The 11,464-nt window shown below is 47.6% G+C and overlaps 1 long non-coding RNA gene across 2 annotated transcripts; it reads right to left on the bottom strand.

The window, feature by feature from the left end:
* Nucleotides 1-6,005: 6,005 nt before the first annotated feature.
* On the bottom strand, nucleotides 6,006-11,001 carry A430046D13Rik (Riken cDNA A430046D13 gene). 2 transcript variants are annotated; one of them, NR_131150.1, is made up of 3 exons: nucleotides 10,722-11,001; nucleotides 8,559-8,613; nucleotides 6,006-7,839 (listed from the first exon to the last, which is right to left on the bottom strand). It is a non-coding gene; the product is annotated as a Riken cDNA A430046D13 gene (long non-coding RNA). The 2 variants fall into 2 exon arrangements; NR_131151.1 differs by lacking the exon at nucleotides 8,559-8,613.
* Nucleotides 11,002-11,464: the final 463 nt, after the last annotated feature.

Genomic DNA, 11,464 nt, shown 5'->3' with positions numbered 1-11,464 from the left:
CAGTGCTTCATGAACTTGCATGCCATGCTGGCACAGGGGCCACGCTGATCTCTACCTTGCTCTAAGTTAGTCTGTATGTTGCTGAATGGTGTGTTAGGTTTTCTATGCCTGCATGGTCATCTTCCCAGCCATAAGGGAGAATAAACAGAGGGGTGTGAAGGTCAGACTGAGTCTCTCCGACTGCCTGTACAAGATGAGCAGCAGCTGGGCCCCGTGTCCAGCTCCTCCCCTCCCGCCTTGCTCAATCCACTCTTGAAAATATATGTGCTATGGTGGCTGTGTCAGTCTGGTGCACTGTGTGAACTGGGAACACTTGGATGCTATAGAAGCCTCCAAGTTGTTAGAAATTGGTCTTGGGGCTGGAGTGGTTGGTGGCTCAGTGGTTTAAGAGCACAAGCTGCTCTTCTGGGGGTCCTGAGTTCAATTCCCAGCAACCACATGTTGGCTTGTGTGTGTCTGAAGACAGTTACAGTGTACTCATACATAAATTAAATCTTAAAGAAATTGGCCACTGCGTCTACTAAACATTAGATTCAAACCAGCTGTGGGCTTTTCCCCTGAAGGCTGAACTCCAACCTATCCATCAATGTATTCTCTAACTGTCAAAAAAGCCTTCATTCAATTGGAGAAGATCAGTTTACCCAATGGTGAGAACCTAGGTCACCACTGAGCATGGGACAGCTATTCTGTGGAGTAGCTGATGTCGGGAGACTGGTCTCCAGACACAGTGAGGAAGCCTTACTCATACAGCCTGTCTACTGACCACTCCCATCTGCCATTCATAAACGGAGAAGGCCCACCACAGCACAAGCTCACACTGTCAAGGACGGCGGCTGCATCCAAGATGGCTTCAGGGCTATCTGAGAGCTGAGAAGTATTTCACGTCCATCTGAGTCTACCCGCCTTGCAGGAGGAGAATCGTCTCACTCATGTGACAAGGTTTCATGTAGCACAGGCTGGCCTTTTTTAACCTTCATGTGTAGCGCAGGCTGGCCGCCTTTAATTCCAAGTGTAGTTAGGATGACCACAGGTTTGTGGTACTACAGCTGGCTTGTTTTGTTTTGGTCTTTAACACAGAGCCACACACTGTAGCCCGGGCTAGCCTCAAGTTAAAGTCAATCCTGCTGCAGCTTCCTTTTGGAGAGCTGAAATTATAAGCAAGAGTCACCATGCTCAGCTTTAAAAAAAAAAAAAAAAAATCCCAGGACAGCCAGGGCTACACAGAGAAACCCTGTCTCAAAAAACCATTAAAAAAAGAAAGAAAGAAAAAAAAAGTCTAAACACTACACTGTAACTACACTGTATGAACCTAACTGGTACAGTTTTAGGCACTCATGTGCACTTGGCTACATCCATCAATAGGTCCAGACCCCTCTTACCAGAACTCTTTAGACGTTTTTTTAGGCAGGCTCTTGCTGTATAATTAGTCCATGGCCCAGAATGTGTGGCAACCTCCCTTAGTGTTGGGATTACACGAGTGTCCCACCGCCTTCAATTTCATTCCAGCATCTCTGAGGAGGAGAAACGTTGAAGATGGAGTGGAGACACTTGAAACTTTAAAGTCTCTTCTATAATTATGAGACGCAGGGCATACACAGCCTGAGGCCTGCTGTTTTAGCAGGCTTGAGAAGATATAGCCGGGGGTTTTGTTTTTGTTACATATGATTTCAAAAGACACTCTTGGCCTACTTGACCACTTTAAGCAATTACATTTCCAGAAAACCAGAAGACTTGGCACAGCTTCTGCTCTGCAAAGGCTCTTCCTCTGGCCCAAGCTTTCCGAGTCAGGCTGCAAAAGGGAGGAATACCGGCTTACCAGCTATGAGACGCCGCCACTGCAGCACTCAGTTCTCCTTAAACAGATGGAACTTTTAAAACGAGGGGCTGGAGAGTTGGCTCAGCGGTTAAAAGCATGCATTGCTTTAGCAGAGGACTCGGGTTGAGACCCAGCACCCACAGGATAGCTCACAACTGTCTGTAGCCTCCGTTCCAGGAGACCCTGCAGGCATGCGTGTTATATGTACACACACATACAGCAAACCAGTCATGCACATAAAACAGTTCTTAAAAAAATTACTGTTTTTGTTTTTAAAAGAATGTGAAGGGCTGGGCAGTGCTGGTACACGCCTTAAATCCCAGCACTTGGGAGGCAGAGGCAGGCGGATTTCTGAGTTCGAGGCCAGCCTGGTCTACAAAGTGAGTTCCAGGACAGCCAGGGCTACACAGAGAAACCCTGTCTCAAAAAACAAACAAACAAAAGAATGTGAAGGAATCATCTGTCACGGAATTAAATATAGTTGTTATTTAGCAAAACTTTTAGGGGTTCAAGGTTCTTTTTTTTTTTTTCTGTACCCTGGGTCTCATGCATGCTAGCTAGCCAAGTGCTATATCATTGAGTTATATCCCTAGTTCTCTTAATTTTGAGAAAGGAGTCTCAAAAAACAAAAAGAGAGAAAGAAAGAAAGAAAGAAAGAAAGAAAGAAAGAAAGAAAGAAAGGAAGGAAGAAAGAAAGAAAAAAAGGAAAAAGAAAAAAGGAGAAGAGGGTCTCGTCAAGTTTCCTAAGCTGGATTTGAACTTACTCTGTAGCCCAGACTGGCCTTGTTCTTGTGATCCTTCCTCAGCCTCCCAGGTAGCTGGGACTACCGGCCTATGCCATTGGTCCTGACTTGTGGTTTAATGCTTTAACTCTTGTGTCTATGGTATATGTGTGCATTCATGTGTAGGCATGTGTGGTTGCAGGTGGACCTTGCATGCACGTGTGTGGAGGCCAAAGGTCACCTCAAGTATTGTTCCTCAGGAACTGTCTGCCCTTACTTTTCATTGCAATTATCTAGTGTCTGTGAGTGTGTGTGTGTGCGTGCGTGCGTGTGTGTGCACGTGCATGTAAGCACTCTCGAGGCTGTGTGTGTATGTGTGTGTGTGAAGGTCAGAGGACAACTTGGAGGACGTGGTTTTCCTCCTCTGTCCTGCGGGTCCAGAGATGAAGGTCATCGGTCTTTGCATACTGACACATCCTGGGGCCTCACCCTTGCTTTTGGAGACAGGATCTTACTACCAATCCTTGGCTGGCCTGGCACTTGCTATGTAGACCAGGCTGGCCTTGAACTCACTGAGATCTGCCTGCCTTTGCCTCCTAAATGCTGGCCCAAACTCAGGTTCTTATGTTTGTATACTAAGCCATCTCCCCAGCCTGTTTTGAGACGTCTTGCCACATAGGCCAGGTTTACCTTAGACTTCTGACAGCCCCCCTGCCTCTGCCTGCACAGTTCTGGGTTTACAAGCATGTGTCCCCATGCTCTGTAGCTTTTCCTCTTATATGTGTAGTGTTAGGGTACAAACCCAGGGCCAGACAAATGTTCTACCACTGGATGACTACCCTAGCTCGCCTACAAACAGTTTACTTTTGACAGTGACAGATAGGCTACTCCCCTCTTGGAATATAGCTTTATTGAACCAAACTATGTGCAGTCGTGAAGAGGGTGTGGCAATTCAGTCACCTGCCCAGCCTTTTCCCTACCTACAGAACCCTCCAGCATTCCTGGTGGAAGTGCACTACCTCTGAGGGGTTAACATGCTTCGCCCGCCACCTTTCCAACCCGGGATGATTCTGACCGAGTTATAGTTAACAAGATATCAAAGAAAGTCAGTTGAGAACCAGAACATCAGAAGAAAAAGCAGTTAAAGTTAGGTGGGCCTAAGAGTGGTGCACTTTAAATCCCAGCACTCTGGAGGTGGAGGCAGGAAGATCTGTGAGAGTTCCAGGCCAGTCTGATTTACATAGAGAGTTCCAGGCCAACCAAGGCTATGCCTCGAGACCTTGTTTGTTTGTTTGTTTGTTTGTTTTTGGTTTTTCGAGACAGGGTTTCTCTGTGTAGCCCTGGCTATCCTGGAACTCACTCTGTAGACCAGGTTGGCCTTGAACTCAGAAATCCGCCTGCCTCTGCCTCCCGCGTGCTGGGATTAAAGGCATGCGCCACCACGCCCGGCGAGACCTTGTTTTAAAATAAAGTACTTACTGCTCTTGCATAGAGCGGCTTGGTTCCCAGGCTTGGTTCCCAGCACCTACCCGCTGGCACAACAGTCTAACTATAGTTCCAGGGGGAGCCGATGCCCTCTGCTGGCCTCTTTGGACACTAAGCAGGTATGTACGTGGTACGAATACATATATGCAGGCAGAAAGCCCATACACATAAAATAAACCTAAAAAATGAACAACAGCGACCACTACAAAGTACATATGGGCTGGAGTCCCAGCCCTTGTGGTGGCGGCTCAGCTCACAGCCATCTGTAACTCCAGTCCCAGGGGATCTGACGCTCTCTTTTGGACTCTGTGGGTACCAGGCACACAGGTAGGACAAGATAGTCAGTGGATAAAGCACATGCCACAGTCTCGATGACCTGAGATTGAGCCCTAGATTCATATAAAGAAACTGTGACCTGATCCATGTGCTTTGGCACACATGCCCACATACACCACGCCCACGCATACACATCAAGCCCACGAATACATCATGCCCACATACAAACAATAAAATTACAGGTTGGGGGGGGAGGGTTGTTTTTATTTATTTATTTATTTATTTATTTATTTATTTATTTATTTGGGTTTTTCGAGACAGTGTTTCTCTGTATAGCCCTGGCTGTCCTGGAACTCACTTTGTAGACCAGGCTGGCCTCGAACTCAGAAATCCTCTGATTTCTGCCTCCCAAGTGCTGGGATTAAAGGCATGCACTACCACGATCGGCGGTTGTTTTTAAAAACAGGGTCTCACTTGGTTGCCCTGGCTGACCTCCAACTCACAGAGATTTGCCTCAGGAGGAGGAGGAGCTCTGAGGAGCTCCCAGGTCAGCCAAGGCTACATAGTGAGACTGTGTCTCAAAACCTAATTTTTAAAAAAGAGTTTGTGAATTGGCTGGAGCCCAATGACCCTTCTCCCTTCTTTCACTGCATGTATTTCAAGTCTTTGCTACTCCCTAGAGTTCTCTCCTACCTCCTTTATCAAGTCAGATCACCTCACCCATTTCAGGGTGAAAATGTAAAAGCAGTAATATATTGCCCCAACCCCTTAGGCCCCAGGGTCCTTCCTGGATGACACCAGCTGTTGTGTCATATCTGTCCATTCATTCTATAAATATTTCAGGACCTCGTATGGACCAGGTGACCTGGCTATGCTTGGTGCAGGATAGTGTGTAGGTGTGTGTGTGCATGTGGGTTTGTTGTGTGCATGAATGTGTGTGTGTGTATGTTTGTGTCTTGGAAGAGAGTATACAAGTCAAAGGGAACAAGCTAAGAACCAGAGAGACAGGATATCTTTGAAGATCTGCAAGCCATCGGGCGTGGCTGAACAGAATTCGGCCAGAACAGGAAGTAAGTGTTTGAAGCTGAAGCTGTGCCCCCTCTGTGGGCTACTGGAAGCCACAATGTGCCAGGATGCTGGGCAAAAGCTGCCTCTGATCGTTATCTAAGCACATGAAAGCTGACTGGCAAGTTGGGCTCACAGCTCCTGTTGTGGCTCCTGTCTGTGATCCCGACACTCGGGGAGGCTAAGGCAGAAGGGTCGTCGCAGTTTGAGGACAGAGTGGGCTGCATAGTGAGTTCCAGGGCAGCCTGGTACGGTGGCAAATACTGAGATCTTAGCATACGGGAGGCGAAGGCCTAAGGACCAGAAGTTCAAGGTCACCCTCAGGTACATAACCAGTTCCAGGCCTGCCCTGTCTGAGAACAAACAAAAATAAAATACTTGCAGGCCAAATTCCAAATATGGATGAATTTTAAACAGGAGATGATGTAAGGGGAATGAGAAGAGGTGGGTGGGCAAAACAGCCCATCGGTTACAGCCACTTGCCACCGACCATAACAACCTGAGGTTGACACTCAGAGTCCACCAGGTAGAAACAACGAACCAATTCTCACAAGCTGACCTTCAGCCTTAGCACCTGTTCACCTACACACACACACACACACACACACACACACACACACACACACACACACACAAAGTATCTTTTGAAATGATGACTGTTATTAAAGCTTAGATTACATTATCTATGTGAAACAAGATTTCCAGGCCCTAACACAGACAGAGGAGCAATCTACAAGTTTGTTGTTATAAGAAGTTCCTAGGAGATTTTAAAACAACAGCAAAGTCTGTGACCTCCGCCTTAGTTAACTGCAATAGGAAACCAGCTTTACTTGTTAAAACCAACTTTTCTATTTATACCCCATGCCTCACACCAGTCTATAAAAATGGCCTAAGAAAGGCTTTGTAAGTTGTGTATAAGGCCTCTTCATTATCCTCCTTTTTATTGTGGGTTAGTTGTTGTCCTGGGATTTTTATTGATGTGACAAAACACCATGCCCGACATCAAGTCGGGAAGGAAAAGGTTTATGTTGCTTATACTTCCAGGTAACAGTCCGTCACTGAGGGAAGTCACGACAGGGACGCCAGCAGGGCAGGAACCTGGAGGCAGGAGCAGGAGGAGGCAGAGGCCATGGAGAGCGCTGCTCACTGGCTTGCTCAGTCTGCTTTCTTACAGAACCCAGGACCATCAGCCCAGGGATGGCTACACCTTCAACCGCTAGTGAAGGAAACGCCCTTCAACCTGATCTCATTCCTCTCAATTGAGGTTCCCATCTCTCAGATGACTCTAGCCTGTGTATCAAGGTGACATCAGGCTACCAAGAATAACTGACCCCTTGTCAGCTTGACACACAGACACATCGCTTCAGTATTAAGCCATAACCTTTCCTTTCTGTTCACTCCCAAGATCACACATTAATATTGACACCACAGTCTAAAACATCCCCAAATTTAAACGTCCCATAGAATTTAAAAATGTAAACAGTAGGGCTAGAGAGAAGGCTCTGTGGTTAAGAGCACTGGATGTCCTTCCAGAGGACCTGGGTTCAATTCCCAGCACTGACACGGCAGCTCAGTACTGTCTGAAACTCAGTTCAAGGGGATCTGGCCCCACCACACAGACATACATGCAGGAAAAACACGAGTGCACATAAAAATAAATAAATCTTTAAAAAATTCAAATAGTGGGGCTGGAGAGATGGCTCAGTGGTTAAGAGCACTGACTGCTCTTCCAGAGGTCCTGAGTTCAATTCCCAGCAACCACATGGTGGCTCACAACCATCTGTAATGAGGATCCGATGTCCTCTTCTGGTGTGTCTGAAGATAGCGACAGTGTACTCACATACATGAAATAAATAAATAAAATTCAAATAGTAAAAGTCCAAAGTCTCTTTAAAATATTCAAATTTGCTCCTGTAAAATAAAATATAAGTTACTTTATTACCTCAAGAGAGAAGAACCAGCCCACAGATAGCCTGAGCAAAGCAAAACCAAGTTCCAACAGTAAATGACTCAGCCTCCAATGTCTGGACGTCTCTCCTGATCTTCTGAGCTCCTCCAAAGGGCCTGGTCACTTCTCTGGCTCTGTCCTCTGTAGCACACAGAACATGTCTTCTAGGCTCAGGCTGGCTCCACTCCACACCTGCTGCTGTTCTTGGAGGTTGTCCCCTGGTACTGGCATCTCCAAAATGCTGGACTCTTCTACAGGAGCTGGGCTGCACTTTCACCTTTAACCTCTCCTGGGCTCTTTTCAGGGACTCCAGGCCTGCCACACAGGGTCAAGCCTCAGCTGCTGTCCATGATCCCTTTATACCTTTAAAGCAGTTATCAGCTGGGTCACTCTTACGCAACCAAGTTCGGCTGCCGGCATGAGGTTCAACCTTGGCCACCTCTGGAGCACGGCTTCTGAGGAAACACTTCCCAGGAGATTTGACTTCAGTGAATCACAGCTGATTCTTCAGCCCAGCTGATCAGCATCTGGTTTCCCCGGAAAAAGCAAAAGTTTTACTTCAGTGGTTCTGGTCTTTTGTTAGTCATGGCTGATTTTTCAGCTCCAGCTGACCATACACCAGATTCCCACACAGAAGGCCAGGTAGAGTCTTTGGTTTCCCTCTGAAACGCCACAGGCCAGGCCTCTGTGTTCTGCACTGCTTTGGACATTTGTATCTTCCAAGCTCCCACAGAGCATCTCACTGTGCTCTGAGCACTCAGTGCTTTCCCAGCCCAGAGCTCAAATGCCACAACCCTCAAACATCGAACAGTAAACACGTATGGCCAGGCATCTCTGTCACAGCCACAGCCCCCGGTCCCGGTAACAACTCCTGTCTTAGGTTTTTTTTTTTTTACTACTGTATGAAACACCATAAGGAAAAGCAACTCAGAAAAGGGTTTGTTCTGTTTACCTTTCCAGGTTCTGTCAGTCCAGCAAGGAAGTTAGGGCAGAAACCTGGAGGCAGGAGTTGATGCAGGGTCATGGAGTGGTGTGGTTACTGGCTCGCTCAAGCCTGCTTTCTTATAAAACCCAGGACCACCAGCCCTGGGATGGCACCACCCACAATGGCTGGGCCCTTCCCCATCAATCACTAATTAAGAAAATATCCAGGGGATGTGGGGGAGGGGCGGATATTGGGATGTAAAGTGAATACATTAATAAAAAAAAAAAACAAAGAAAATATCCTACAGGCTTGCCTACTTACCTTATGACAGGCATTTTCTCAGTTGCAGTTCCCTCCTTTCAGATGACTCTGGCTCCTGTCAAGTTGACATAAAAACTAGCCAGAGCTTCTGTGTTATGTCTGAGTAGCTTGGTGGTTCTGTGGGAATCCTAACCATGGGAGTGGGGGCTGTCCCCGATTCTTTTGCCTGCTTATGGGACCATTTCCCTTACTGAATTGCCTCGTCCAACCTTGATGTGGTGCGATGGATGTGCCTATTTAAATATGCCGTATTTGATCGATGTCCCTGGGAGGCCTGCTCTTTTCTGAGGGAAGCTGGAGGGGAGTAAATCTGGGGGAGAGGGGAGGTGGTGGGGGAGGGACAGGGGAAGGGGAGAGAGGGGAAACTGAGGCTGAGATATAGTATATGAAAGAATTAAAAAAAAAAAAGCCTGGCCAGCACACTTATCTTTGCTATCAATTTTTTTTTTTCTGTTGACTTAGAAAGTTAATGTCCGAGCTGCTGAGATGGCTCAGTGGTTAAGGGCACTGACTGCTCTTCCAAAGGTCCTGAGTTCAAATCCCAGCAACCATATGGTGGCTCACAACCATCTGTAATGGGATCTGACTCCCTCTTCTGGAGTGTCTGAAGACAGTGACAGTGTACTCACATATAATAAATAAATAAATAAATCTTAAGAAAAAAAAAGAAAAAGAAAGTTAATGTCCAGCTGGGCAGTGGTGGCGCACGCCTTTAATCCCCACACTCGGGAGGCAGAGGCAGGCAGGTCTCTAAGTTTGTGGCTGGCCTGGTTCTCTGAGGGAATTTGAGGCCAGCCTGGTCTACAGAGCGAGCCCAGGACAGGTGGGTGTACTGAGAGTTCTGGTTTCTTTAAAACCCCCTCATGTTATGTGCTTTTGTTTTAAGCCCAAGTGTGGGATATGGGGCTTCTTCAGTTTGTCCTCAGCCACTATGATTGTCTTGTGCTCCAAGAGGGGCATGGTTTTGCCATCTGCAGATAGTTTAATTCTAGAGACTCTGGAGAGGATATTAATACAAGGGCCCCTAGAAGGCCTACGGCAGCTGCTCCCCTTGCTGTTGCTGGGATGCTGACTTGCCCCTGGGAACACCACAACCTAACCAAGGAAGAAGCCTGTGGAGGTCTTCGTCCTCTTTCCTCTGTAGCCTTTCTCTCCTACCTCATGTTGTATTGGGGCGGGGGGGAGGGTTAGAAGGGAGAGAATAGTATAAGAACTCTCAATAAAATAGATAAAAAAGACAAAAGTCAACAGCCAAGCCTATGCAGAGAAACCTTGTCTCAAAATAAAAATAAAACAAACACAAAATCTAGTTGTATAGGGTGAACCCACAATTATTCAAGTTTCTGAAGTGATACACTGCTGTGTGATTATCACCACTTCTTTCCTTTCAGGGCTACGAGGGTAGAGCGCTTGCCTGGCATGCAGAAAGCTCTGGGTTAGACCCCAAGAACCTTAGAACACAGAGTAACAGGGAGGCAGGGCAGGCTAGCCAGTGCAGCAGCAGACTGAGGCCATTGAAAAACGTAAACAAAAAAGTCACACCGGACCACATATCTATTAAGATAAAACACAGCCAGGCATGGTGGCACATACCTTTAATCCCAGCACTCGGGAGGCAGAGGCAGGTGGATTTCTGAGTTCGAGGCCAGCCTGGTCTACAAAGTGAGTTCCAGGACAGCCATGGCTATACAGAGAAACCCTGTCTCAAAAAACCAAAAAAACAAAAAACAAAACAAACAAACAAACAAACAAACCAGGGGGGGTGGGAATCCTTTTTAATGGTGATGGAGACTGAACCCAGAACCTGAACGGTTGTAGACAATTGTTCTGCCAGCCAGCTCTAACTTCAGCCCTTATTCACTGTTGTTTTGAGTCTCACTGTATAGCCCAGGCTCGTTTGTCCCCCCCCCCCCCTCACCCCCCGACTTGGGATTACATTTGTGTTATCACCAAGACTGCTTTCTTGTTCTTGCTTTCTAGTTTAAGACAAGCTCTCAGGCGTCCCTTCCCTTTCTGCTCTGAAACTGGATCTTATGTAGCTCAGGCTGGCCCGAAGTCCCTACGTCCCAAAGACATCTGATTCTTCCTGTCTCCACCTCCTGAGTGCTGGGACCCAGAGCTTTGTGCAACCAACTGTGCTACATCCCTTGCACCCGTACAGACCTTTTTACTCAAGCTTTTTCCAGCCGGGGAATGTCCGTTTCAGGGTACAAAATTGGCTTGTGCCTCATTCTTCCTATGGCGCCGCTGGGAGTCTTCTACCCTGAGCTATTTCTGGTCCACTTGCTTGCACAAGCTCTAGTATGAGGCGCGCCGCCAGAGTTATTTATTCGTCTGTTTCGGGACGGTGGGCCGGTTCCCTCTCTGCACTCAGACATTTGCTAAACTCCAGGGAGAAAGTGCAAATACTCAGGCTGGGCAATGGTGTCGGAAAGGTAAAGAAGGACTGCAGAGCCCAGCGTTGCATTTGTTGGGTATCTCGGGGGGGGGAGACCGCGGTGCATTGGCGGCCTCAGCAGACGCCTCCACAAGGAGGAGAGTGGAAGCAGATGGCCAGGCTAAATTGTAAATCTTAACATCTACTTCAGTCAGTCTTTCGACCACTATCAAATGTGAAATAAATAAATAAATAAATAAATAAATAAATAAATAAATAAATAAAACGCAAAACTCTGCCAAGTTACACCATTCCGCAGCTAACAGCCTGAGGAAGCCCCCGCTGCCGCCCCGCCCACCGCCCGGCCCCTCCCACCGCCCGGGCCGGCCCCGCCCCTAGCCTTGCGGGCGTCTGTGGGTCTGCAGCCGCAGGGTCATGGGTGGGGACAGCTCAGGCCCTTTCAATTCCGGAACCGGCGCACGCCTCAGGACCTGAGTCACCAACTGTCACCAGGGGCCGGAAGTCACCA

The sequence above is a fragment of the Mus musculus genome, chromosome 10 (assembly GCF_000001635.26).
Source record: "Mus musculus strain C57BL/6J chromosome 10, GRCm38.p6 C57BL/6J".
In the NCBI taxonomy this organism is placed as follows: domain Eukaryota; kingdom Metazoa; phylum Chordata; class Mammalia; order Rodentia; family Muridae; genus Mus; species Mus musculus.
This window is presented reverse-complemented; position numbering and strand designations above follow the sequence as displayed.